The following is a 26,163-nucleotide window of genomic DNA, read 5'->3' on the forward strand; positions in this document are numbered from 1 at the left end:
GTGATCAATGAAATCCCACATCAGACACAGACACAGAGTTCTTGATCTTTGGTGTTTTCTATGGGGCACTAATCTCTCTAAAGGAACCCCCCACTCTCATTACCTCATGAGAACCCTATCATCTGCAAACAACTCAACACATACCACCACACTGAAGGTCAGGGTGTCAAGCTACGGATTTGGGAGATAGAGTCTAGTCGATCACAATTAAACTCATCAGAAGCTGGAAAATGTGCCGTGAACTTCAGAGGGCTAGGTAAGAACATGGAATAAAATATTGCAGACACAGGCAGATAATGGCAGATTTGCAGTTTCTATACATGTCAACGATGGTAGCCAACAAAACAGGTGGAAATGTTAGAAGGTGTATCAGTTTTTGTTGTTGTGATAAAAGACCATGACCAAAAGAAACATATGGATGAAAAAGTTTATTTAGCTTAGGGTTCCAGAGGGAGCATCTACAATGTCATGGGAGCTAAGGTGGCAAGCAGCCAGGGCACGAAGCTGAGAGACCACATCTTCAACCACACACAAGAAACACAGAGAAGGAACTAGAGCTGTGTGGCTGTCATCCCTCCAAGCCCATCGCCAGATCTACTTCCTCCAGTGAGGCTCCATTATCTAAGCCTTCTCTATCAGCTCCAATAACCAGGGTTCCAATACCAGAGCCAATGGGGCACATTTCTCAATTAAACCACCACAGAGGAGAGCAAGATATGAGTGTATAAGTGACACACAACTGATCGTGTGACCGCAGCTCCTGGAATTACACCCTAGGAGCAGCCCACATACACCACCGGGAAGGCAGCACCTTTCTCTTCCTACCTATTTGGCTCTTGGTTCTGTTTACACTATTCGCACAGAAGGCTCCATTACATCCATGTTGTGTATTATGCAGACAAGGTAAACCCATGAGAAGTTGAAGGAGGAACCAACATGGACTTCGGTTGAATAGCAGATTTCAATATCACATGGGCACTGAGCCACGACAGAGGTGAACGCCCCTTCTCAAGTTCTTTGTATGAAGCATCTAAGCAAAACCCAATTCCATAATGTTTTTATTTCATTTCCTTTAACAATAGATTCTTCGAAGCTCTGGCTGGTAGTGGAATGAATTGGTTCTGGATATTTATTTGGCTGACTGGTGAGAATGTCACAAAATACTTTTGATTTTGGCCTTTGTGTGGCTTCCAAGGGTGTTGTCTGTCATTGCTAAAAGAAAACTACTTCTCGAATCAAAGCAGAAGTGTCTGCGTACAATGGTTTTACCAGCGGTTGACACTGGAGCCGCTTTCTGCAGATCCAGAGCTGAGGAGTGTAGTGTGACTTCCCCACTGGCGCTAGACCTTGGTGACACCGTGAACAAGATGCTCCTCTACATTACTCAGGGTGACACTGTCTCCTTGGACTTCAGTCCTTGCCTGCCTCCAAGTTCGGAGGCTTGGGGTAGCATTTTGAGGCCTGCCAGTGGTAAGCTGGAATTAGCAGGGCTCCTGTAGATGCAGCCAGTGGGATGAGGTCTTCACAGTGACATTGGTGACATTGACACCATGGCCATTCTGATGTGTACCCAGCCTTGTGTTCCTGGCTGTGTTCCCCTAGCTGTTGGCCCTAGGCACTCCCATTCACCTCACCACAGACTTCCCACACTCTGGATCCTCTTTACCTCTATGCCAAGGAAAAATGGTCCTTCTCACACGTAAGAAGCAGAACCTGTGATCCCAAGTGGCCCAAGACCAGGCAGGGCAGTGGAACCTGGGCACCACTGGGCAGCTGCACTTCCAATTTTCATTTACACCTTCTTTATGTATTAGCCAGCTTTCTCCAGAGACCACCAATACCATGTATGCGTTATCTATACCACATACTCAAGCATAAACTGCATCACACATAATGCAGGTTAGATGGAGACCATGTACTGTGCATGCATAAGTATGTATATGCTTTATAAACATACATGGATCTACCTTAGGTAAATCTATGTATACATATACACTGCCTACAATGTACACATTATTTTGTTATGCATGTGTATGTCACAGCTGCCTCCTTACCACAGGAGCTGCATCCAGGGCCCCTGGTGAATGGTTTGTGAATAAGAAATCAAAGCTGACAGAAAAATGAATGATCAGGCCCATGGGGGCCAGGGAGGGCCACCCCATGCAGCCCTTGGCTTGGCTGGTGGTGGGACAGACTGTGTGGACTGTCATTGTATGGCATTAGGAAGTCACTGAAATTCCCAAGGGCTGTCTGGAGACACTCTTCAAACTTGCTAGCTACTTGACAGTGAAAGTCAGTGAACAGCAAATATACCCTTTCTTAGCAGTGATTCTGACTTTGAAGGGAAGTGACTTTTAGCTGACCTTGAAATGCCAGGTTCTTTATGGAAAGGAGAGTACTACAAACTGTGTCTTCCCAATGCAGGGCGTTTGAGTCAGCATTTGTAGCTCAGAGCCAAGAAGCGTCAGGTCTCAGTAACAGAGGCCAGGTGTCACTGTTAATCTACCCATCTGAGAACCGTGGAAGGTAGCATCATGCCAAGGTGTGTTGAAAGGATTAAAGTCCCCTCAGCTCCACAGGTGCTCCTGCTGTTGTCCTGAAAGGCCATATGCCCACTCGGGCCTGGGGGCCTGGTTTGTCCTCTGACTTCAGTGACAGCAGCAGCCATAAAGAACCTGCCACCTCTGCCTTCTTGTCAAGCTTGTCACACCATATGGTTGTCACCTGGAGACTCAGAACCACAATACAGGTGAATGTCGAAGTGAGTAGGAGGCCAGTGGGCAGAATCAGTAGCCACATGTGTGGACCATGGGATCCAGGAGGCTCTTGGATCACTAAGGCCTGGCACTGGATGGATTTTTCCCTAAGGGAAGGTAAACAGACTGCTCCTTCTTGGGTTCCCATCTCTCCCTCCTGGTCATAGCAGGAAGGGATGGACACTGTCTTGAACAAGCTCTCAACTTGTTCTTACATTCAGTTTGGAACCTCGGGTGCTCAGAACCTGGGGCTGGAGAAGCTTCAATGATTCTAAGTGTTTTTGATTCTAAATTCAGTGATTGCCGAGACTATAAGCTTGGAAAAGAGGTAGGCTGTGTCCAAGAACATGGCGTTCTGACAGTGCCAGTTTGACAAACAGTGCATAGAATGGGCTCAGAGCACTCTGGTCCACATTTAGATAAATGTGTGATAAATGGAGAAGGTAGCCAGCTTCACTTCAGCCTCACCTCCCTCTGGTGAACAGGGAGGCCCTGCCTCACAGAGGGCCTGAACTGGAGCTTAATTTGGGGCCAGGCTCCCTCCACATTTGGGCAGAGTTGTATCTATTTCATGTACAATTGTGTTCTGAAGTGTTTCCACATGTTGTGAACTCCACATGGTCCTTCCCACAGCCATCTCAGTTGGTGAGGATGAAGAACCCACAGCTGAGCAACCAGCATCTGTGGCCAAGCAACACCGCTGCTAGGAAGAGTTCAGAGGCCTGCAGGATCTTTGGGGGCTGGCTGGGGGGTGGGTGAAGAATTCAGAAGGGGACAGGAGGTAGAGGAGGTCAACAGGAAGCAGAGGAGGTTAACAGTTATGGACACCTGCTGTGTGCTGGGCACTTTATACCCAAGGTCAGGTGAAGAACCTTATTTCCCTGTCAGGCAGGTATTTTCATTCTATCCTTTTATTGAGAAGATGGAGGAAATAAAAGTTGAGGTGTTACCAATGGCTAAGGCTGTCTCTCAGTAACCTGCAGTCCTGTCTCCAAGCCTCCTGCCTTCCCCTACTCAGCTTCTCCTTGACTCTCAGGCAACATCTGGAATCACCAGAACATAGGTGGATGGTCTCACATGAAGCATGCCCAGGTGTCCAAAAGGGGAATTATTGTTCCATCACCGGTGTCTTGCCAGGTCTACCTGTGAAGGAGCCAGAGCTGTGGGAGGAGCCGGAAGAGGAGATTGTTGAGAGCCATCACGGAATTGTGGGGTTGAGGCTGGACCCCACTGGCGGTCCCATTCTACTCTTCTCAGAAGAGAATTCTGCCCAGACACGGGGCTGCTGGCTGATTTTCTACCCCGTTTCCTCACTTGGGTCAGAGCTCTTTTCCTCCATTTCATGCACTGTTTGTCAGTCTGTCTCGGTCTGAATGCAGCCAACCTCTCTCCCAAGTTTATAGTCCCAGAAACTAGTGAGGTTAGGTGAAGGCAGCAGGCAGCAGGGAGTTCGAGTCTGGCTACCCTCACAGGGTAGACAGCTGACCTTGTGCCCTCCTCCATGGTTATGTGGAGAGTGGAGGGAGCAGGAGTCAAGCCTTCGTGCTGGGCAGCGGCCTCAGGGGCCTAAGGTTCCAACTGCTCTCCTCCAAACAGACTGTCCCATTCCCTTCCCCTGAAATCACTTTGGGGAGGTCACACTATCATTTCTCCCTTTGACCCCAGTTTCCTTCCTCCCACGTGCAAGACTTCCATCTTCCTTTTTTAAGCCAATTGTATACAGATTAAATATTAAAATGCAGAAAACCTTTCCAGTTACAGTTTTATGAGCTGTTTTTACCTCAGAAGGTGGGATTATAGTTTCTACTTTAAAAAACCTGAAAATAAGTGGAACATTCATTTCTCATTTTATATAGCTAAAGTAAACTTTGTAAAATTAAAAAAATAGCCTCAAAAAATAAAAACAAGGTCTACTGCTCCCATCCCAGTGAGGCCTGGTGCAGCTTTGGTATGGGGCATCTGTGGGTGCTGCCATCATACACACACTGGCCCTGGCTTCTCCTAATGTATAGGGGAGTGGGAACAGGCTGCAGAGGGGACAGGCTGCAGAGGGGACAGGCTGCAGAGGGGACAGGCTGCAGAGGGGACAGGGTGCAGAGGGGACAGGCTGCAGAGGGGACAGGCTGCAGAGGGGACAGGCTGCAGAGGGGACAGGCTGCAGAGGGGACAGGCTGCAGAGGGGACAGGCTGGAGAGGGGACAGGCTGCAGAGGGGACAGGCTGCAGAGGGGACAGGGTGCAGAGGGGACAGGGTGCACAGGGGACAGGCTGCAGAGGGGACAGGCTGCACAGGGGACAGGCTGCACAGGGGACAGGCTGCAGAGGGGGCAGGGTACAGAGGGGACAGGCTGCAGAGGGGACAGGCTGCAGAGGGGACAGGGTACAGAGGGGACAGGCTGCAGAGGGACAGGCTGCAGAGGGGACAGGCTGCAGAGGGGACAGGCTGCAGAGGAGACAGGCTGCAGAGGGGACAGGCTGCAGAGGGGACAGGCTGCAGAGGGGACAGGCTGCAGAGGGGACAGGCTGCAGAGGGGACAGGCTGCAGAGGGGACAGGCTGCAGAGGGGACAGGCTGGAGAGGGGACAGGCTGCAGAGGGGACAGGCTGCACAGGGGACAGGCTGCAGAGAGGGCAGGCTGGAGAGGGGACAGGCTGGAGAGGGGACCAGGCAACCCCTGCAGCTCTGACACACGCTTCTCACTGGGCAAAGCTGAGAAGCTGCCCTGTTCTTGGTGTTGCAATGGAAGCCCTGTCCCTGAGCGGTGGGGAGTACAGTGCCAGGTGGCACCCTCCAGAGCTCTGGAAGCCAAAGTCCCACAAAGGGACACATTCATCCCACTCCCACAGGGGGCCTGCAAGACATAGGAGAGGTGCTGTTCAGAGGAGTTCAGGCCACCTGGAAGCCCTCCAACAGCACCCCCTCACCCCACGGGGATCTTGGCATCCCAGTCTCTCAAGCCAGATAAATACACACCAAAAGCCAAGAGGACTCACATTCTGGAGAGATCTCAAAACTGAGTCCAATATGTCCCCATTGCTGCTCCTGAAAACAGCAGCTCTGCCTGGCAACCAACAGGCATGGATACCTCACCTCTGAGGACGCGGGTCCACTGCCTAGCACTGACCATGAAGAGAGCACCTCGCTCAGAGTGAAGTCAAACCCCCAAATCCAGGGTCTTCGTCACTTTTCTAGGATCTTCTTATGGCAAGTACACTCTGAGCAGGAAAGAGCCGCCTGGATCCTCATGACCTCGTTGTTCTGGTGTCACTTGTTCTGCGGGGCAAATGTCAGGACACTGTGATCCAGAGAAGCCACGCTTGACTTCATGTCTGATGCAGAGGATGTATTAAGGACCAGTTCCCCTACCCTCCTCCTGCCCCACTGCTCTGTCAGCCCTGTGTCTTCAGATCCCGGGCCTCAGGTCTGTTCTGTGCCGCTGGGAGCGGGAAGGTGAATCGGGATAGAGAGGAGAGAAACCTTTGAAAAATCAGCAGTGTATGCATGAGGTTCTAGCCCTAAAAGAAAACAGACACCTGAGTTTTGGGTGGCCATTCAGGAGCACCTGGATTGCTTCTTACTGTTTATCCCTATAGCACAATGACTATTGCATTTAAACAATATTAGCACTGAGTGCTCAGATCAAATCAGTTAAACCACTAACTTAAAGCCAGACAAAACGTGACCCATCTTGACTCATCCTAAGCAGTGACATCAAGAATAACCTGATGAAATGTTAATGAGTAGAACTTACCAGTTCAACTATGATGTCATTGCAGTTTATCTGATGAGCTAAGCAGTGACTTCAAGAATAACCTGATGAAATGTTAATGAGTAGAACTTACCAGTTCAACTATGATGTCATTGCAGTTTATCTGATGAGCTAAGCAGTGACGTCAAGAATAACCTGATGAAATGTTAATGAGTAGAACTTACCAGTTAAACTATGATGTCATTGCAGTTTATCTGATGAGCTTCTGCCAAGTTGCCCAGAAGTAGCAAGTGCACATGGCTCGGGTATCAGGAACTGGGAGATGGTGTTTCATCATCTCCATCATTCGGGGTATGAATAGATGCAAACCATGAGACACCCCACTATCTTCTTGTGGTCGGTAACACAGGACTGAATGACAGGGACAGCACTGGACAGACTTCTCTAGATAGAAAACCCATTGGACCTCCCACTTTGTGTAGGCTCTAATTTGGGGGAGCAGGTCTTGGGGTAGGGTTCTATGATATTTTGCCAGACCATTGGACCTTTAGAACCACACAATGGAGGTGGATAATGCATTCCTTCTCCCTCCTCTTCATCAGATGATTTCTGGACTGGACCCACTGACCACACCCGTGAAAGGGTCCACAAGATCATTCACCCCACAGAGGAGATTCTGGCCTGGCATCCATGTTTGTCTCTCAGAGGTGTATGCATCATATTTTGAGCTGTAACCAGGGGCATGAGAAACCCAAATCGTATTTGTTTATTTTATTTTTCAGAGTGAAAAGAGACCTGCTCAAGGGGGACTGGCCCAGGCAGAAACCAGGCTGCACTCCTCTCCACTTCCCATGCAATGAGTAGTCTTTGTGTGGGGGCCGCATAGACACAATGGCTCATTAGAGACCAATTGAACACAAGTGCATACATACCTGATTCTGTAGCTGGTAGAGGACCGGGAACAGGTGCACACTCACCTAAGTTCTTGTGTGTGGGGTTCTCTAATGATGCTGATCCTGCCTGTGACCATTAGCAGCAGGTGGTGCTTCCTTCCCCTCACTCTGCAGTCTCAAGCTCTGATTCTTCACCCTCCATCCTTATGCCTGAGCAACACATTCTGATGTTGAGAATGGAAGACAAAAGGGTACAAACAAGGGAAGAAATAGTCCCAGATTGGCCCCTTGAAGGGGCAGCATAGACATTAGAATACTCGCTTCAAGGTAAGGTTCCCTGTTACCTGAGGTCTGAGCACAACATTCCACAGCCCACCTGTCTCTGTGAATGCTGCCTGGATGCCTACTGCTCTCTGAGCCCAGTTTGGGATTAAACCTGCCAAGCAAGGCTCAACCTGGGACAATAGCATCATTGAGAAAGTTCTTGTCCTGGAGAGCTGTATGGGCTTGGCAGAAGTTATTGGATGTTCTTCTTAGATGCCTTAGTCGGAGACAGAGAGCTGACTGTGCATTCGGTTAGAAGACAAAACTCCAGGATATCTGCTTGCTGTGTCTTACTAATAGCACTCATTAATCTGTAGTCTGTTGATGGTACTCCATGCCTTGTCACATGTTCTATAAACCTGCTTTATATCCTGGAAGCTTCACAAAATACAGAAGAAGTAAAGCAAAGGGCGTACATGCAAGAGAAGGTCTCTTGAGATGTGTATAAAAAAGATGAAGAAATGAATGGGAGCATGCTTGTTGAATTTCTCATTCTTTGCAAGCAAAGGGCATGATAAAAAAAGTATTGTCATTATTGTGCTGAAATTAATAGTAGACAGGAAATGTTTTTTCAGTATCAAAACTTTAGGCAAGTGAGCCATTACCCATACCATACAGAAGGAAGGCAGTGATATTTCCACAGACAGAGAAATTCAACGTTCCTTTTTTCTAAGCAGAGAGGTTTGGCTCTGGGGAGTTGGGCCCCACAGTGTTAACAGAGGTTTCCATCCCACCAAATCTTACAGCTGTTCAGTCCCAAAGAAACACACAGAGGTCTACATTAATTATAAACTTGTTGGGATATTAGCTCAGACTTTTTATTAATTAATTCTTATATTTTACATTAACCCATAATTCTTATCTGCGCTAGTCACATGGCTTGGTACCTTTATTCAGTGAGGTATTCTCATCTTGTTTCCTCTGTGTCTGGGTGACGTCTGCAGGCTGAACCTTTCCTCTTTCCAGAATTCTCCTGTTCTAGTCACCCTGCCTATACTTCCTGCCTGATTTCTGGCCAATCATCATTTTATCAAATCAGTACAAGTGACTAATCTTTACAGGGTAGATGACTATTGTCCAACAGCATCCCCCCTTTTTTTTTTAAAAAAAAAACAAGAACTCTAAATCTAACCTCCTTTGTTTAGCTTTTTTTTATGACCATTATCTATAATAATTCATAACCAACACTCTCAACAAAGACAAACATCCATAATCCACATTTTGGAAATGCAGGAGTAATTTTCTAGGCTACTTTCTGTGTATTGTGGGTGCTGATAATCTTATTGGGACCTAAAGAAAACTTAGGATTATGGTCAAGTCCTGACTAGAATATTCTATGAGGCTTAATCATCTCAGCCAGCAGTCTTGGGCTGTTCTGGATTTAGGACTCAGAGGAAACTCCAACAGAGGTCCTCTAAAATGTTGGATCATCTGAGCTATCCACTTCTATCACAGATTTCTCAGGGGTTCTTCCTTGATTAAACCTGATTTTTCTTAACTCAGGGTGAATCCACAGCCTCTCATTTCCTGTGGACACAAAAGCAAAACCTCTTCTCCGAGTAGTGTATATATATTTAAATTTTGAAGTCAAGGCATTTTCAAAATATATAGCTAGGATTAATCAAACAGCATTTATAATCAAATGTCTTATAGCAGCTTTTGCTCCTTCCTCAACCATCAAACAATTCAAAGACAACACAATAACATACAGTATCCAGACTCTCTGTGTATTTCCCATCTTTATGTGGCTTTATTTTAAACTCTACTTCTTTTATTTTAATTTTTGTTTCTTTTTTTGAGACAGGGTTTCTCTGTGTATCTTTGGCTGTTCCGGAACTCACTCTTAGACCAGGTTGTCCTTGAACTCACAGAGATCCACCTGCCTCTGCCTCCCAAGTGCTGGGATTAAAGGTGTGCACAACCACACCCAACTTCTCTCTCTCTCTCTTTTTAAAGGACTTCATTCTTTTTCTTTTCTCTCCCAAGTCTACCTACATATATTTTTAAACACACTGTAAAGTGTTTAGAGGTTTTTTACTTTTTTCATCTGAATCTATCTTTACTGTATATCTCTCTTTTCTGACCACATGAGTCTTTAATTTGCTAAGCAATATGACTAGGATTAAAGCTGTGTCTTTAATGGCTGGATCCCCCAATTCCTTAGCTTTCTGAGAGTCTAGCTTCATGGCTGAGGTACGAGCAAGAGCCATACTTATTGACACAACTCTATGGAGTTTCAAGGTCCCTATCACCACCAAGAAACATGCTGTTGGTTATTTATAAACACCCTTTAAGTGTTTGGTGGCAAGGTCTCTTGAAAGGGCTGCAAAGTTTTTGCAGCTAAAGCTGAGTCAGGAAGCCTCTCTTAAATGAGATGTGCTTGCCTCTAGCAAATAGAGCCCACCCAAGAAAATGCTGCTACCAAGAAGCTGTGCTTTACTCTGTTCTTTTGTGTCTAGAATTACTTCCCAAGCACTCCCAGGTTTTATGTGGATATAGTTGTCCATGTTGGTGCGATTTGTTAACAGAGGTTTCTATCCCACCTGGTCTTACAGTTGTTCAGTCCCAAAGGAACACACAGTGGCCTACATTAATTATAAAGTGGTTGGCTTAATAGCTCAGGCTACTTATTAATTAATTCTTATATCTTACATTAACCCGAAATTGTTGCCTGTGTTAGCCACATGGCTTGGTACCTTTTATCAGTGAGGCATTCTCATCTTGCTTCCTCTGTGTCTGGGTGACATCTGCACACTGAGCCTTTCCTCTTCCCAGAATTCTCCTGTGCTGGTCACCCCACATATTCTTCCTGCCTGGCTACTGGCCAATTAGCATTTTATTAAACCAGTACAAGTGACAAATCTTCACAGGGTACAAGACCAGTGTTCCACAGCATAGCAGGGTAACCATCAATACAGGAGCTCAGGAGGGTACATCCAACCTGACAGCTGAGGAAACTGGAATCCATCTCTTGAGCTGTAGAGAAGGATAAGCCATGTGCATGTAGTCACCAGAGAAAGCAGGGCAGTTGCTGACCAGAGAAGTGGCTTCTGTCACTTGCTGTGAAGGCTGTATCCACAGTATGAAGGCCCAGGTCAGCAAGAGAGACACCAGACAAGGCAGGAGGAGAGAGGATCCACCAGGCCCAGGATGCACAGGCTTGCTTTGACTCACAAGGTTCCCTCAGCAAAGCATCAGGCCTACAACAACCACTGCTCCAATGATTATGGTCATTTGGAAAGTCAGTGATATTCTGTTTCTAGGGTTCTCCCAGCAATGTGGTGGAAACGGTGTGCTTGGTTGCTATAGAGGTTTGCATTGGTATGAATCTTGGTCTATTGATACAAAAGGCCAATTTTGTTACATGTGTATTTCTGCTTTTTATCGGAGTATTGTGTTTGTGCAGCTCATTTAAAAATGTAATGTATAATTAAGAAATCAGGTTAAAATGTAGTCATCTACAATAGCCAAGCTTGTAGCCATGTTAATTAGATTTTCTAGATATTTAGAGGTATATTTCAGTTAGTTAAGTATTCTTCAAATCTTTCAGAGACCTTTAGAATATGGCATTTAAAATGTTTTAAGAATTCAGGACTTTTCATGACAATGAGACACATTTGCTCCTGGCAGCACCAATCTACTTCAAGAGGAAGATGGGCATCAAAGAGGTTCCTTATGGAGTTTGCTAGCCATTTAGGTAAGAAACTGCTCTTGTCTGGACTGCTTGATGTTATGCTGTATGAACTGGTCATGCAGGACCCACAGAAAAATGACTGCTGAAGCTGCTTAAAGAAAGTGAAAGAGTCCTTCAGGGTTTCTGCTTCATGAAAGAGTCGGCTAGACATTCTGCAGGACATAGAAGAAAGTGACTGACAAACTGCCAATATAGGCAGAACTGTCTTTGAAATTTCCTGCTTCATGAAAAAGTCTGTTGGATACTATGGGCCTGTAGGCTGAAGATGGATGCCCCAATGGTACAGAAGAACTTTGGGTGACTGTCCAGGCAGTGAGATGTCTCTGTCAATTCTAGAGTTTTGGAAGTTGCTTATAATGTACTTTCTGTTTACTTAAGTTATATTATATCCTTTTGATGTCTTTGATAAAGTTGAAGAATAGTTATAGTTTTCCTTAGTTATAATAAAAGATAAAGTAGATATAAATATTATAACTGTAATTTTTGCTTGATACCTGTTTTGTAATATGTAATTTTACTATTGTAAAGTTAAAACCTTTCTTTTTATTTGAACAGAAAAAGGGAAATGGTATGGGAAGTCCTTTTGTCTATGTGTTGCTTTTATTGGTTAATGAATAAAGCTGCTTCAGTGGCTTAGCAGAATAGGGCAAGGTAGGAATTCTAAGCAGATAGAAGAAGAGAGAGTAGGCAGAGTCAAGGAAATGTCATGTAGCAGCCAGAGGAGAAAGACGCGAGCTGATAGCTGGAACCTTGCCAGTAGGCCACGAGCCTTGTGGTAAAATATAAAATGATAGAAATGGGTTAATTTAAGATGTAAGAACTATCTAGAAATATGCATAAGCTAATAGGTCAGCCTGTTTATAATTAATGTCGGCCTCAATGTGTTTCTTTGGAACTGAATGGCTGCAGAATCAGACAGGACAGAAACCTCAGTCAACACTTGGCTATGAGGCAGGCATAAAGTTCATGCACCTCACTGAAATCAGGTACAATGGAACCACAGGCTTTCATGAAAACAGGTCTGTTGCTGTGTCTGCTTGGTGACATGGCACTGAGCATGAGGGGCTCTGGTCTGATCTGGTCTGATCTGGTTGACTGGACTAGATAGAGTTCAGCTCAGAACAATGAGTTGGCTACCATGCTGGACAAGGGTAAGGAAAAGGAATGGTGTGTGTGTGTGTGTGTGTGTGTGTGTGTGTGTGTGTGTGTCAGAGAGAGAGAGAGAGAGAGAGAGAGAGAGAGAGAGAGAGAGAGAGAGAGAGAGAGAATCCAGATGGACCCCAATGTAGTCAAATACTAACTGCTGTGGGTAAGATGTTTGGGTTCTGTGCATTGTTCTTCCAACTTTTGTGTAAACTATAAATTATTTCAGTAAAGGTTAAAATGGAAAAAAATGGCATACAAATAAGAAACATGCTATGAGCATTGATGTTGATGTAAAATGTAGGCAGACACAGCCACACGGAAGCATTACCCTGTTGCACTGACACTCAGGGACCATGCCTTCGTAACATCAGGTGGAAAACTGGCATTCACAGTGCAACAGCAAGGGCTTGGAAACTGAACAGACATGTTCCCAAGTTAGCCACTGATGGAAAAAGAAATTACAAAGTAAATAACAAAACAGTGTAACTGAACAATGAAAATCTTGACTGTTATGACATAAAATGCAAGCATAAACAATACAGGAGGGTGTGCCCTGGAATGTCTTTGGAAAAGAAGGGCATGGAGAAAAGCCAAGCTAACAGCCTCTATGGGGTGGGGAACAAGATGTTCTCTGTCCACACCTGCATCCTCCCTGCAGGCCTGAAAGGGGAGATCCCAGAATTGCCAGGGTCTGGTCCCATTACCCTCTTTCCTGCTGGAGATGCTTGATGCCTCCTTTCAGAGGACTCCAGCTCGTCATTGTTTCCAGTCTCAGCTCCTTTCAGCAGACCAAGCAGCATCTGGAGGAATGGTTTCATTTTCTGTAACTGGGTGAGGAATCTAATAAGGATTTCATTTCTTTCTCTGCCTTGCTTCTCTGATGCACCTTTCTCTCTAGCATAGTTTGTTGGCTGAGTTTTCTGTCCCTGCCAGTGCCCACAGTCATTAAGTCCCCAAGAAATCACACAGAGGTCTAATCAGCATTTTATTAAAAATAATACAAGAGACAGGATAAAAGACCATTGTCCCACTTCTCCCCTTTTTCAAAACAAGAACTCTAAATCAAATCTCCCTTGTTTAGCATTCTTCCTGACTATTATCCATAACAACTTGGAACCAACATTCTAAACAAAGGAAAATATCTATAGTCTGTTTTTTTGGGAGAATGTGGGCATAGTTTTCTAGGCTACTTTCTGATGATTGGGGATGCTGATAATCTTATGGGGACCTAATGAAAATTTAGAATTATGATCAAGTTGTGACTGGAGTATCCTGTGTGTCTTGATCATCTCTGACAGCAGTCTTGAATCTGTTCTGGATGTAGAATTCAGACATCTGGATCATTCACTCCTATCTGAGATTTCTCAGTGGTCTTCCTTGGTCAAACTTGAATTTTCTGAATGCAGAATGAATCCATAGTCCCTCATTTCCTATGGAAACAAAAGCAAAACCTCTTCTCCAAAGTAACATACCTTTTGACTTCAATTTTGAAGTTAAGGCATTTTCAAAATACCTATCTTGGATTAATTCAGCAGCATTTCTAAACAAATATCTTTTAGCAGCTGTTTCTCCTTCCTCAGTATTTAAACAATTCAAAGAGAACATAAAAACATGCAGTATCCAGATTCTGTGTAGGTTTCCCATCTCTACGTGACTTTATTTTAAACTCTATTGTTTTATTTTTAATTTTTGGCTTTTTGATAAAGGGTTTCTCTGTGTATCTTTGATTGTCCTGGAATTCACTCAGTAGACCAAGTTGTCCTTTAACTCACAGAGATCCACCTGCTCCTGCCTCCCAAGTGTTTGGATTAAAGGTGTCTGCAACTACACCTAACTACCCTCTCTTTTTATTTTAAGGACATTTATCCTTTTTCTTTTATCTTCTAAGCCTACATATATTTTTAAACACACTCTAAACCATTTAGAGGTTTTCTTCATCTGAACCTGTCTTTACTGTATATTTCTCTTTTTCTGACCATATGAGTCTTTAATTTGCTAAGTAATATGGCTAGGATTAAAACCATGGCTTTGACGCCTGGATCTAGCCCATTTCTTAGCTTTCTGAGACTCCAGCCTCATGCTGGAGGTACTGGCCGGAGCCATGTTTATTGCCACAGCTCTATGGTGTTTTAAGATCCCTGACACCACCAAAAAGCATGCAGTCAGCTTTTCATTTAAACACCACTTAAGTGTTTCATGGCAGGACCTCTTGAAAGAACTGCAAAATTTTGCAGCTAAAGCTGAGTCAGGAAGCTTCTTTTAAATGAGAGTGCTTGCCTCTAGCAAGCAAAGCCCACCCAAGAAAGTGCTGCTATCAATAAGCCATGCTTAACACTGTTCTTTTGTGTCTAGAAATACTTCCCAAGCTCTTTCAGGTTTTATGTGGATGCAGTTGTACACACATTGGGCATCATTCTGTTGACCGAGTTTTCTGTCCCACTCAGTCCCCACAGTTGTTAAGTCCCAAAGAAATCACAAAGAGCTCTACATTAATTATGCCCTGATTGGGCTAGTAGCTCGGGCTTCTTATTAGCTCTTATAATTTATATTAGCCCATAATACTCGTCTGTGTTAGCCATGTGATCTGGTACCTTTTTGGTGAGGCAGTCACACTTTGCTATCTTGCTTCCTCTGCAACTGGGTCACGACTGCAGACTGAGCTTCCCTCTTCCCAGCATTCTCGTTGCCCCACCTCTACTCCCTGCCTGGCTACTGGCCAATCGGAATTTTATTAAAAATAATACAAGTGACAGGATAAAAGACCATTGTCCCACAGCAATGGTTTTCTGTAAGCACTGTCTTACTTCTTCTAACTTGTATTCTATTCGTATTGATTTGATAACTTATTCATTGTTGTCTCTGCCATGATAGAAAACACCTCCCTGATCCTTATTGTTCAAATCAGCATGCTGTTTAAGGAACTGGCTCATGAATAGACACCCCATGGCTGATGAGTGGACACCCATGGCTGATGAGTGGACACCCACGGCTGATGAGTGGACACCCATGGATTATGAGTGGACACCCATGGCTGATGAATGAGAACCCCATGGCTGATGAGAGGACATCCCATGGCAGGCGGGAAAACAACATCTGCCATGCCATTTTTTATTATTCAGCTTTCACACCTTCTCTTGCTGGCTCTGTGGTTTCGAGTAGCTTCTGTGAGCACAAAGATGAGTGTGGCACAGAGGTGGTGAGGATCCACAAACCCCCGTCTCAGGATTCAGTTTTGGCTCAAGGCAGGGTAAGCTGTTCTAACCCCGAAATAACTTTGAGAAGGTTCTGCACCCAACTTTACTCATGTGGCTTTAAAGGGGTCTGAATAAATGTTGTAGTTGTTTTCCTTCTAAATGTCATTATGTTTCAAATATCTGGAATTTAGTAAGCCCTTGAACATATTCAGTTAGGCAATAGTTCTCTGCGCCTTAATCTTTAAGTTCAAGTGGGTCTTAACGGAAATTGTGATTCATATGTTTCTAATTCCCTGCTTCTTACTGAGAGGCATCTAAATGTTGCTTTGTAATAGTTATCTGATGTCCAAAAGTTTTTGAACTTTAAACTGTTTTCTCAAAGTCAGGACCTTACGTTAGCAAAAGGTTTTCTCTCAAAACCTCCATATCTCCACCCTGAACTCACAAGGTTTCTTTTGTACAGGAGTGAATGACACTCCCAACTAGTTATCCCATCTCCGAGAGATACCATGTGGACAACCTTCTTTCTCTGTCAAGGCCATACATGAAAAAAACAAACAAAAAATCCAGTAGTTCTAGAAGGGACACTGACTTTGCAGTGGGTGGCAGAGTTTGGGTGAAGGAATGCAGGAAGGTGTAGGGATGTGAGCCTAACCCTTCCTGGCCGAGCCAGGTCTCTGCTGTGCAGTGTGATAGACTGGCATGCCCATTTTCTTAGTCACTGTTCTATTGCTGTGAAGAGTCCCTACATAAGGAAACATTTATTTGGGCATCTTATAGTTTCAGAGGCTTAGTCCATTACCATCACGGCAGGGAGTGTGACGGCAGGCATGGTGCTGGAGAAGGAGCTGAGAATTCCACATCCTGATCTGAAGGCAGAGAGAGAAACTGGGCCTGGCTTGAACTTTTAAGCCTCAAAGTCCATCTGCAATTACATACTTCCTCCAAGAAGGGCCTACCTCCCAATCCTTCTACTCTTTCTCAAATAGGGACACTCCCTGGTGACTAAGCACTTAAATATGTTAACCTATGGGGGCCATCCTTACTCAAACCACCACACCTGTCCATATTCCTGTGTGTGGAGTCCAGTCCTGACCCGTGTCTTCCATCTGCCTTAAAGGCGAGATGTTATTTTTCTAGATGTGGCTGCCTGGGTAAACAAAGCTGAGGAACTCATTACACCAAATGAAGGGGCTTTTCCCTGATTCTCAGTGAAGTTGCTATTGTTTGCTCCTCAAATATAAGAAAAAGCAGCAGCCACTCAGGACCTAGGAGTGCCTGAACTTTCAAACTCAGTTGCCTTGAATCCAGCATCTTTGGGTGATCAGGTTTATAAACCTTCTTATAAGAAGAAAACTCAGTGACAACAAACCTCTCTACAGAAGCCTGTTAGGGTGGCCCGCTCCCTCTCCTGTCTGTTTCCTCTGCAGTGAGAGACTTCTCTGGGTACCTGGTCAGGGTCAGCTTGATCCTCCTCAATGCAGCCTCTGCCTTGAGCCAGGGGTGTGTTTAAGTGAGAGATAAAATCGTGCTGAGCTCAAGAAGCAACTGAACCCCATCCAGGCTGCTATGTCCTGGCTAAATTGTATCCACAAATGCATTTGGAGACCCTGGACAGGATCTTGTCTGTGGTCTGAGCTCACCACGTAGCTGGCCTTGAGCATTTAGCAATCCTCCACTGCCTAAGCCTCCTAAGTGCTGGGATTGTAAACACGAGGCACACACCAGCTTTTCTGAAGAGAGAGGTGGTCCTTCCAACAGACTCAGGTCGCTCCTGTAGAAGTCCGTGGGAATCTGCAAAATGCGGGAACTTCTGCATCATGGATGCTGCTCTCGGGGTGAATAGAAAGTGTTCGAATGTAGAAGTGTGACTCTCAGAGAGACAGTGTTTAGAGAGAATAAAGTACCAACAAGGAGGCTTCAGACTGGTCCCTTACAGAGTCCCCTCCATCCAAGATTGTCCCTAGGTCAGGGCAACTTACTCTATGCTTGCTACCTGCCTGATAACCACTGAGCTATAATGGGCTTGGTCAGACTGGCTTGGCAGGGCCAAACGCCTTTGTCCAGAAGGGTTTTCTATGTTCTGCACTGCAACATAGCACACAACTTCGTGTCTGTCACCTTGCTCCTTCTCATCACGTTGGCTCAGTGTCATCTCAGATCGCCATAGGAACATTAATTTGAGTACACTAAGATATTTAGGCAGAGGGAGAAAGGGATAGGGGCATGAACCAGCATCTACCACATCACAGTGTCTCAGTTGTTATATTTTTTACATTTATTTGTTTATTTTTATATGCACATAGGCATGTGCTTGTGTGTGCCCAGTGTGCATGTGGAAGTCAGAGGGACCTTTGAGGGTGTATTCTCTCCTTCCGCCATGTGAGTTCCAGAGGCTGAACCCAGGTCATCAGATGAGGCAGCAGCCCTTTTACGACAGATCGTGCTAGCTCTTTCTGTCTCATTAGTTGCTGTGATCATTCCTGCTGTGCTTTGGTTTATAGGTTAACCTCGGCATTTGTATGAATAGGAAAAAAGCACAGACCATGTTCCAGCCTCTGGAAATTCTGGGTCTGCAAGGTCCTGGCAGGTCTCACCAGCCTCAGGGAAGACAGCAGTCTGCAGGAGGTGTGGGCTGACCCTGGAGTGCCAGTGACTATCCCCGCATTGTTATTAGTGTTGTTCCCGTAACTCCCTCTGAATAGGCCTCTGCTGCTGCTCAGAACCACATGAGCTCCCGGTGTGTTATTGTACATGGAGTGACTTTCAGCTTCCCCACAGGGTGGGTGAACTGAGTTTGAACAATGATGACCTTTTCAAGGAAGCAAGCACACCCAAAAAGCGTTACCCAGGTTCTTCTTTCTCTTGCTGTTGTGTGGGCATGAGCCCTCTCCCCAGGGAGGAACAGACAGGGTTGGGCAGTCTCCAAGAGACCACCTTGGTTTATGAGCTTGGCATGTTTCTCAAACCGATTCCAAACCATACATTTTCTGTGGTCTCCAGCCATGCAGACGAGCTGTGTCAGGCTGATAGTGGCTGCCTTTGAGGCCCAGCTATGGCGATGGTGATGATGATGATGATGATGGTGGCAATGGTGATGATGATGATGGTGGTGGTGGTGGTGGTGGCAACGACGACTGTGTCCACCCCAGCTCTTTGGGGACCTCCATGAGTGCAGCCTCCAGATTGTTCCTTGGTCTCCAGCTTAGCTTTTGTTTAATTTGTACAGTCTTTGACTGAAGTCATATGGCAATATTGAAGCCCAGAACAAAATCAGCAATTTCATCTGACATTATTGCTGTGGGCTTGCAAGGTTTTGTGGTCTCTTCATCCAACATGTAGTTAAATGTCACAAAATGAAACCATGAAAAACCTTGTCTAGGAAAAACCCATGTCTCTCCAGAGGCGCCAAATTAGGCTTTAAAGTTAAATGGCTGGGCAAGGCTGGAAAGGTTGTTCTAACATTTAGTAAACTTGCCTGGATGGAACATTAAATCCAGCAATTACAGTGCTTCTAATAGTTTTCAATTTTGAAATAAAAATAAACTCTGAAAAGAGGACCAACAGAGACCACAGTGCCTGGGTCTCCTGACTGAGGCTTTTGGGATAACTGGACATTAAAAGGTATACACAGGGGCTGGGGAGGAGCCTTGGGAAAGTGCTTTCCATGCAAGCAAAGACCTCGAGTTTGAGACCAAGTTCCTGCATCAGGCCCAGCAGTCTGTAATCCCAACACTGCGGGGAGAGAGACAGACTCTCCTGAACTCACTGGCTGATCAGTCTAGTGAAACCAAGGAGCTCTAGGTTCAGGGAGAAATGTTCTCCCAAAGAAGGAGAGTAGTCAAAGAAGACACCCCATGTTGGTGTCTGCCCTCCACATGCACGATCTGCCCCCCAGGTATACACACACACTCACACACACACACACACACACACACACACACACACACACACAAAAGCATACACATGCACACACACTCACACACATGCACGCACACACATGCACACACACATGCACACACACACGCTTGTGCACACACACACACACACACACACACACACACACACACACACTCACTCTTGAAGGACATGAGACCGGAGGGAGCTCTAGCTCACCACCACCACAGATCCTCTAGGGATGACTCTCTATCAGCAGCACACACTCACACACACACACACACGTGCACACACACACGTGCACACACACACAGTCACACACATGCACACACACACTCCTGAAGGACATGAGGCCAGAGGGAGCTCTAGCTCACCACCACCACAGACCCTCCAGGGCTGACTCTCATCAACAGCACACACTCCTCTCCTCTTCAACTTGTTATTTTCCAGGGAAAGCAGGTTCCTCACGGCGACCTGCGGTGTTGCTGGCTTCTGGGAGCTGCCTCTGTCTAGGCCATGGCTCCATGTGGCAAAGAAAACCTTTCCTTTTTACAGGACCCACAGAAGAGGGGCTGAGTGGCCTCCCCGCAGCTTCCTCCCTGGCGCAGTATTCTCTTCCACACCTGCCATGCATCAGCGTGGCATTGAGCTCCCATGGTCACCCAGATGCGGCGTTAAACAGTTATGTACAACACTTCCTATGGCTGCTGCAAGCTCCTAGAAACAGCCACAGGAAGGAGCGGCTTACAATTTGCTCACAAACTAACTTGGAGGTCCCTTATCTGCGCAGAAGGTTCCCCTGCTGTCAGCCCATTGTGAGGTAGATACTGCAGCATTTGGTGGAGGAAACTGCTCACCTTGGTGTGATTAGGAAGCAGACAGACAAGAAGAAGCTAAGATCACACTAGTTCTTTCAGGACAGACTATAGTGATGTATCATTCAACCAGGTTCCAGGTCCTAGTTGTCACCTCTTCTCAGTCTTCCTGTAGTTAGGAGCCATTATTGAATAAGCTCACTGGCAAGGTCTCAGCCTCATGATCCAGTTATGTTCCAACAATGAATTATCTGGCAACGAATACTTTAACACATTTCAGATTCATACTATATAACAGTTGGTCTGGTAGTAATTTAGATGATATTACATAAAGGGAAGGGCTGTATGGGCAACCTATATAGACAGAAATTCAAGTGTTCTGGAAAGACATTGTGTTTGCTTTTTGTTTGTGGGATATGACCAAAGCAAGTTGTGTAGGAAAGGGTTTCTTTGTCTTACATATCCTACATCATGGTCCATTGAGGAAGACCCAGGCAGGAACTGGAGCAGAATCCATGGAGAAACAGCGATTATTGGCTTGCTTTCCAGGGTTTGCTAATCCTGCTTTCTTACTTTTCTTTTTAAGTCTTACTTTTAAAATTATTTTTGTTTTGTTTTTCAAGACAGAGTTTCTAAAGATATTTTACTTTATTTTTATTTTCATGTGCATTGACGTTCTGTCATGGGGGCTGGGTCCCCTAAAACTGCAGTTACGGGCAGGTGTGAGTGCTAGGATTTGAACCTGGGGCCTCTGGAAGAGCAACGAGTGCTCTTAATCACTGAGCCATCTCTCCAGCCCTCCTCCTGATTTATTTCATACCCCAAGACTCCTGCCCAGGGGTGGAACACTTACAGTAGGCTGGACCCTTCCACATCAATCATTAATGAAGTAAATGCTTCACGGATTTTTTTACACGCAAATGTGATGGAGGCATTTTTTTCCAGTTGAGCTTCTTCTTCCAAGTTGACTCTAGTTTGTGTCAAGCTGACAAAAGACTAGCCAGGACAGAAGCCTTCCAGACACAGGGCTGGCACTGCAAAGCTTCCCAGGCAGTTGCTCAGCCTGCTTGTTTAAGAAACAATGGAATAGCCATCTTGCAAACTGCAGGGGAGACAGAGCCGTGCTGACTCTCAGTGAGGCAGAGGCATGAGAAGATCGCAGGTACATGGTAGGTTTGGTTTGCATGGACAGCCTGACCCTGGAGAACCAACTGAGAAGGCAGAAGCACGGTCGGCGGGTAAACTGCTTGTCATACACACATGAAGACCTGAGTTTGGATCCCCCGCACCATGTGAAAACGAGACAGAATGGCGCATGTTTATAGTTCCAGTGCTGGAGAGGTAGACATAAAAGGATCCCTGAAGCTCGCTGGAGAGCCAGTCTAGCTGAATCAGTGAGCCCAGAACGACACCCAGTCTCAACCTCTCGCACATGCGCCTCCGCACACGTCATGCGCCTCCCCACACGCCGTGCGCCTGGTACGGCGTTACCACTTGCTGTCCTCGCAGAGATTCGTCTCCCCGGCCCCATTTGTGTCACTCTTTAGTGTAGTACTCAATGCAGTACAAAGTTCCTTGACAATGTTTGGTTCTCTGGTATTCGTGTATCCTTATTTTGAAAGTCAAGACTTGTTAGAGCAAAGTCTGGGACGCTGTAAGATGGCCATGTCCTGTCACTGGAAATCCCAGCCTCAGGACCTATCCTAGGTGGAATGTGCTTTGCAGGAAGGGTGCTGTGGGAACAGTGCTGTGAGAGGCTCAGCTGTTAAGAACACATAAAGCTCTTAGAGGGCAGGGGTTCGGCTCTCAGAACCCATATTAGGAGGCTCACAGCTTTCTGTAACTCCAGTTCTGAAAGGTCCAATGCTTTCTTCTGGTCTCTGCTAGCTGCAGACATGTACATACATGACGGGTGGGCACACAGCCCTGCACACAAGTAAGAGTATGAAACATTAATGTGTTCCTTCTTTCTTTCATTTTTTAGAAACAGGATATTGCTGACAAACTTCTGCCAATCCCAGGAGCTGCCAGAATGGTGTTGTTTGGAAGAAAAGACTTTGTGGATTGATGAGTTAAGATGAGGCTTCAGGTGGGTCCTGGTTTGAACAGTGGTGTTATTAGAAGGAGAAAGACGGAAGACAAGAAGCCAGGCTCATCCTCATGGTCACAGAAGAGGCACCATGGAGCACATTTTGTAAAAGTTAGGGTTCAGGAAGGCTCCACAGGATTGGAAGAGCTTGAGTTCACACCCCCAGCTTCCAACATTGAGAGAACTCCAGCACTTGCCCTGGAAAGGGTGAAGAGAGGACTCGGGGGTTGGAAGCAGAGTCCTCGTGGAAGCAGGCCAGCCAGAGCTCAGGCTCAGAGGGGCTTGTGGGGGAGTTCCAGGCAGCTTCTTCACTTCCAGTCTTGGACGGCAAGGTCTTGCTCATCCAAGACGTGGTTAGATCTGCCTCTGGAATTTGGCTTAAAACAGGTCCGAGGCTCTGTGCCTGCATCCTGAGACCCAGAAGCAGTGTGGATGCTGCCCTCTGAGAGGCTGGAGGAAGAGAGTGGACGGCGCGGTCCCACGCCAAGGGCTACAAGGCTAAAGGCCGGGAGTTGGAAGAAGCACAGGATGCCCTGTCCGGGAACCATCACACAGTCCTGCTGAGACCCCCAGCTTTCACATTCTGGCTTTAGGACTATGCGAGGGCAAACTTGTGCTCTTTGGAACTGCTCAGTTGTTGGTCTTGCTGCTGGCAGCTGTAGGGTACCACCATGGCTTCCTGTGTCCAGGCTGCCAAGCCTTCATTGCATTCCTGATGCCAACCTGGGTCCGTAAGAACAACACTCTTCAGTGCGGTGGAGTCTGCTTTGACCCCACGCTGGGGGCAATGCTAGCTTCTGCTGTGGCTACAGGTGCCCACCCAAAGCCAGCGGGGGAGGCCTGTGAATGAAGAAGCTCAGGGCTTGGCCAGAGAACGCAGTGGCTCCTCCACACCTTACCCGGAGAGCTGCACAAGATGCCTTAGCAGCAGAGGAAGAAAGAGACTTCTATTCTGGGCACAGAATCCATTCCCACCTGGATCATCTGGGTGGAGAGCTGCATGCCGTAGAAAACCAAACAGTCTCAAGGTTGGGTGAGCTGGGGTCAGAAACTCATCCTAAAACTATGAAATCTGTGTATTATGAACATTTTCTAAGCACTGAAACTTGCAATATCTTTGTCCTTAAAGGAACTAAAGCCTCCTGTATTATGGAGACTGTGATCCTCCACTATGGTGTAGACTGTGGCCCTCCTGTATGATAAAGACTGTGACCCTTCTATATGGTGTAGACTGTGGTCCTCCTATACAATCCAGCCTATGGCCCTCTTATATGGTGTAGACTGTGGATCTCCCTATAGTGAAGACTATAGCCTTCCTATACGGTGGCGCTCAGAGTTTGAGACACCTTAAGAACAGGAAGCAATGAGAGCCAGATGTAGGTCTGAGAGCAAAGCCAAACCACTCTCTTCTTCATTTAAGATAACGCCACATAACCCTGATCTCTGGATAAAACTATTTTGTCAGTCCTACATACAGCCTGAACTTGCTGAATATAAGCAGCAAGAAGAGACCCTGGTCCTTCTTCTCACTGAGGTCACTGGGAGTTTGTCCTCAGGGACTGTTCTCTGTACCCTCTGAGCTTAGCCACGCCACTTCCAAACCTATCCTCTGTCTCATTTAACAGTATGCAAACGTGGAAGATGCCCGAGGCAGGCTGTGTCCCTGGTTCTGCACCTACCTTCTCCATGAGCAGGACATAAAACAGTAAATACCTTCTCTCTCAGAGGAGGAAACTGTGAGGTTTCACCAGAACGCAGGAGAGAGTCAGGGAAAGGGGGACAGGGTAGCCTCTGTAGGCAAGGCAGTTTGGACTTTACCTCCGAGACAGGAAGGGGCCTGGGTGGATTTTCTAAGGTCTGGGAAAATCCTGCAGGGACTGGACAACTGGAGATGAGTCTGAGGGACACGGCCAGAGGGCATGCTCCTGGGTCTGAATAGAAGGAAGATGGCTGCAAAGTTTGCTCACAGGCCAGAGGGGAAGAGGAGCATGAGGAGGGACAGGGGTACCCCCAGTCCACTTGGGATCTCTCCCTAGTCCAGCACTTGTGTGGGTCCCATGAGGCCTTGCAGAAGAATCTGTTTAGATGCAAGCCAATGTGGACTGCCTGACCCCAGCCAGAAGTTTGGGGAGCCAAAGGGAATGCTAGAACCCAGGATTCTGCCCCTCTAGTTAGGCAGCCTGAACAGTTACCATGCCAAAAAATTTGGGGGACATCCAGGCACTTTGTATTTTGAGACATTTGCCTAAGAAGCTTGGAACTACCTTTGAGTTCTGATCTTTTCTCCGAGGCCACTGGAATTGGTGATCTCACCCCAGGTGGGTTCCCTAGTGACCTTCACACCGTGCCATTCTCTGAATGTTGTTCCAGCATCTCTGGCTCTAGCTCTGCTGGTTGGGACAATGCTGAAAATGATCAGAAAGATGAGCTGAAGAGGAGGGAGAAGAGGAAAAAGGAGAAGTTCAATATAGACAAAAGGCCCCAGGAGGCAGCGGGGTGTACCAGGAAAGGAAATGCAGGCTAGAGACCTGTTGACACACAGCCCTGCAACAGTTACCTCCGTAGCCTCCATCTGAGGTGAGAAGAGGAATATTCCACGGGGTACTTTGAAGTCATCTTAGAGATTGGTGTGATTTAGAGATCGATTTACAGCTCTTTCGGAAAGATTAGTTTTAAGGACAAAAGGAACCTCCAGTACCGCGAACAAACTGACAGCCACCTGTTGAAGATCCACAGAGAACTTGGCATCAAGACAAAACAGAGCAGAGCTGACATAAGGCAGGGGCAAGGGGTGGAGTCAGGGACAGTCCTGCCCTGGGCATTAAGCAGATACAGGACTTTGTTTTTCAAATCACAGCACAGTCCAGGTAGGGCACTCTAAGCCACCCTTGACAAATGGAAATGCTGACCTCTTCCTGGATCCTGGCACTGGCCTTCTGGGCACTTAGAGGGTGGATCTAAGCAGGTGCCACTTGTGGTGATAAAATACTTCCACAAAAAGCAATTAAAGGGAGAAAAGGCTTATTTGGCTCAAAATTCAAGGCTACAGTGCATTGCAGTTTAGAAATCAAGGCAGAAGGAGCCACACCCATCTACAGTCAAGAAACAGAGGAGAATGAATGTTTCTTAGTGTCCAGTTTGCTGCTTTGGGTTTTGATGGTTCAGGATCCCCCCCATGAAAGGAACCGTTCAAGAAGGGTCTTTTATCAGTTAACACAATCAAGACGTTCTTTGGAGGCATTCTCAGAGGCTAATCTTAATCTAGCAGGACCTGTCCTATGGGTGATTCCAGATTTCATCGAGTTAAGAGTTAACAACCCCCATCACAGATGCCTGGCATGTTCTGATCCAGGACTCTTGGAAAACATTTTTCAGAAGCAAGAGCATGCCAAGGGTCAGCAGGTAGATTGAAGTTTGGATTCACCCCTTAGACTTCCAGTGCTCTCAAGGTGTTTCTTTCTTTCCCAGTCATTAGCATATATCCACTATACACAACAACGGGGTTCATCATGCCGTTTCATATAGGGGTTTTGATATTTTTTTACCCCATTACCATCTCTTGCCCCCATCCTGTTCCTGATGAAACCCTCCCTCTTCCTAGCTGTGCTGGCTAGTTTTATGTCACCAGACACAGTTTGTGAAGAGGG

The sequence above is a fragment of the Microtus pennsylvanicus genome, chromosome 1 (assembly GCF_037038515.1).
Source record: "Microtus pennsylvanicus isolate mMicPen1 chromosome 1, mMicPen1.hap1, whole genome shotgun sequence".
Taxonomy (NCBI): Eukaryota; Metazoa; Chordata; class Mammalia; order Rodentia; family Cricetidae; genus Microtus; species Microtus pennsylvanicus.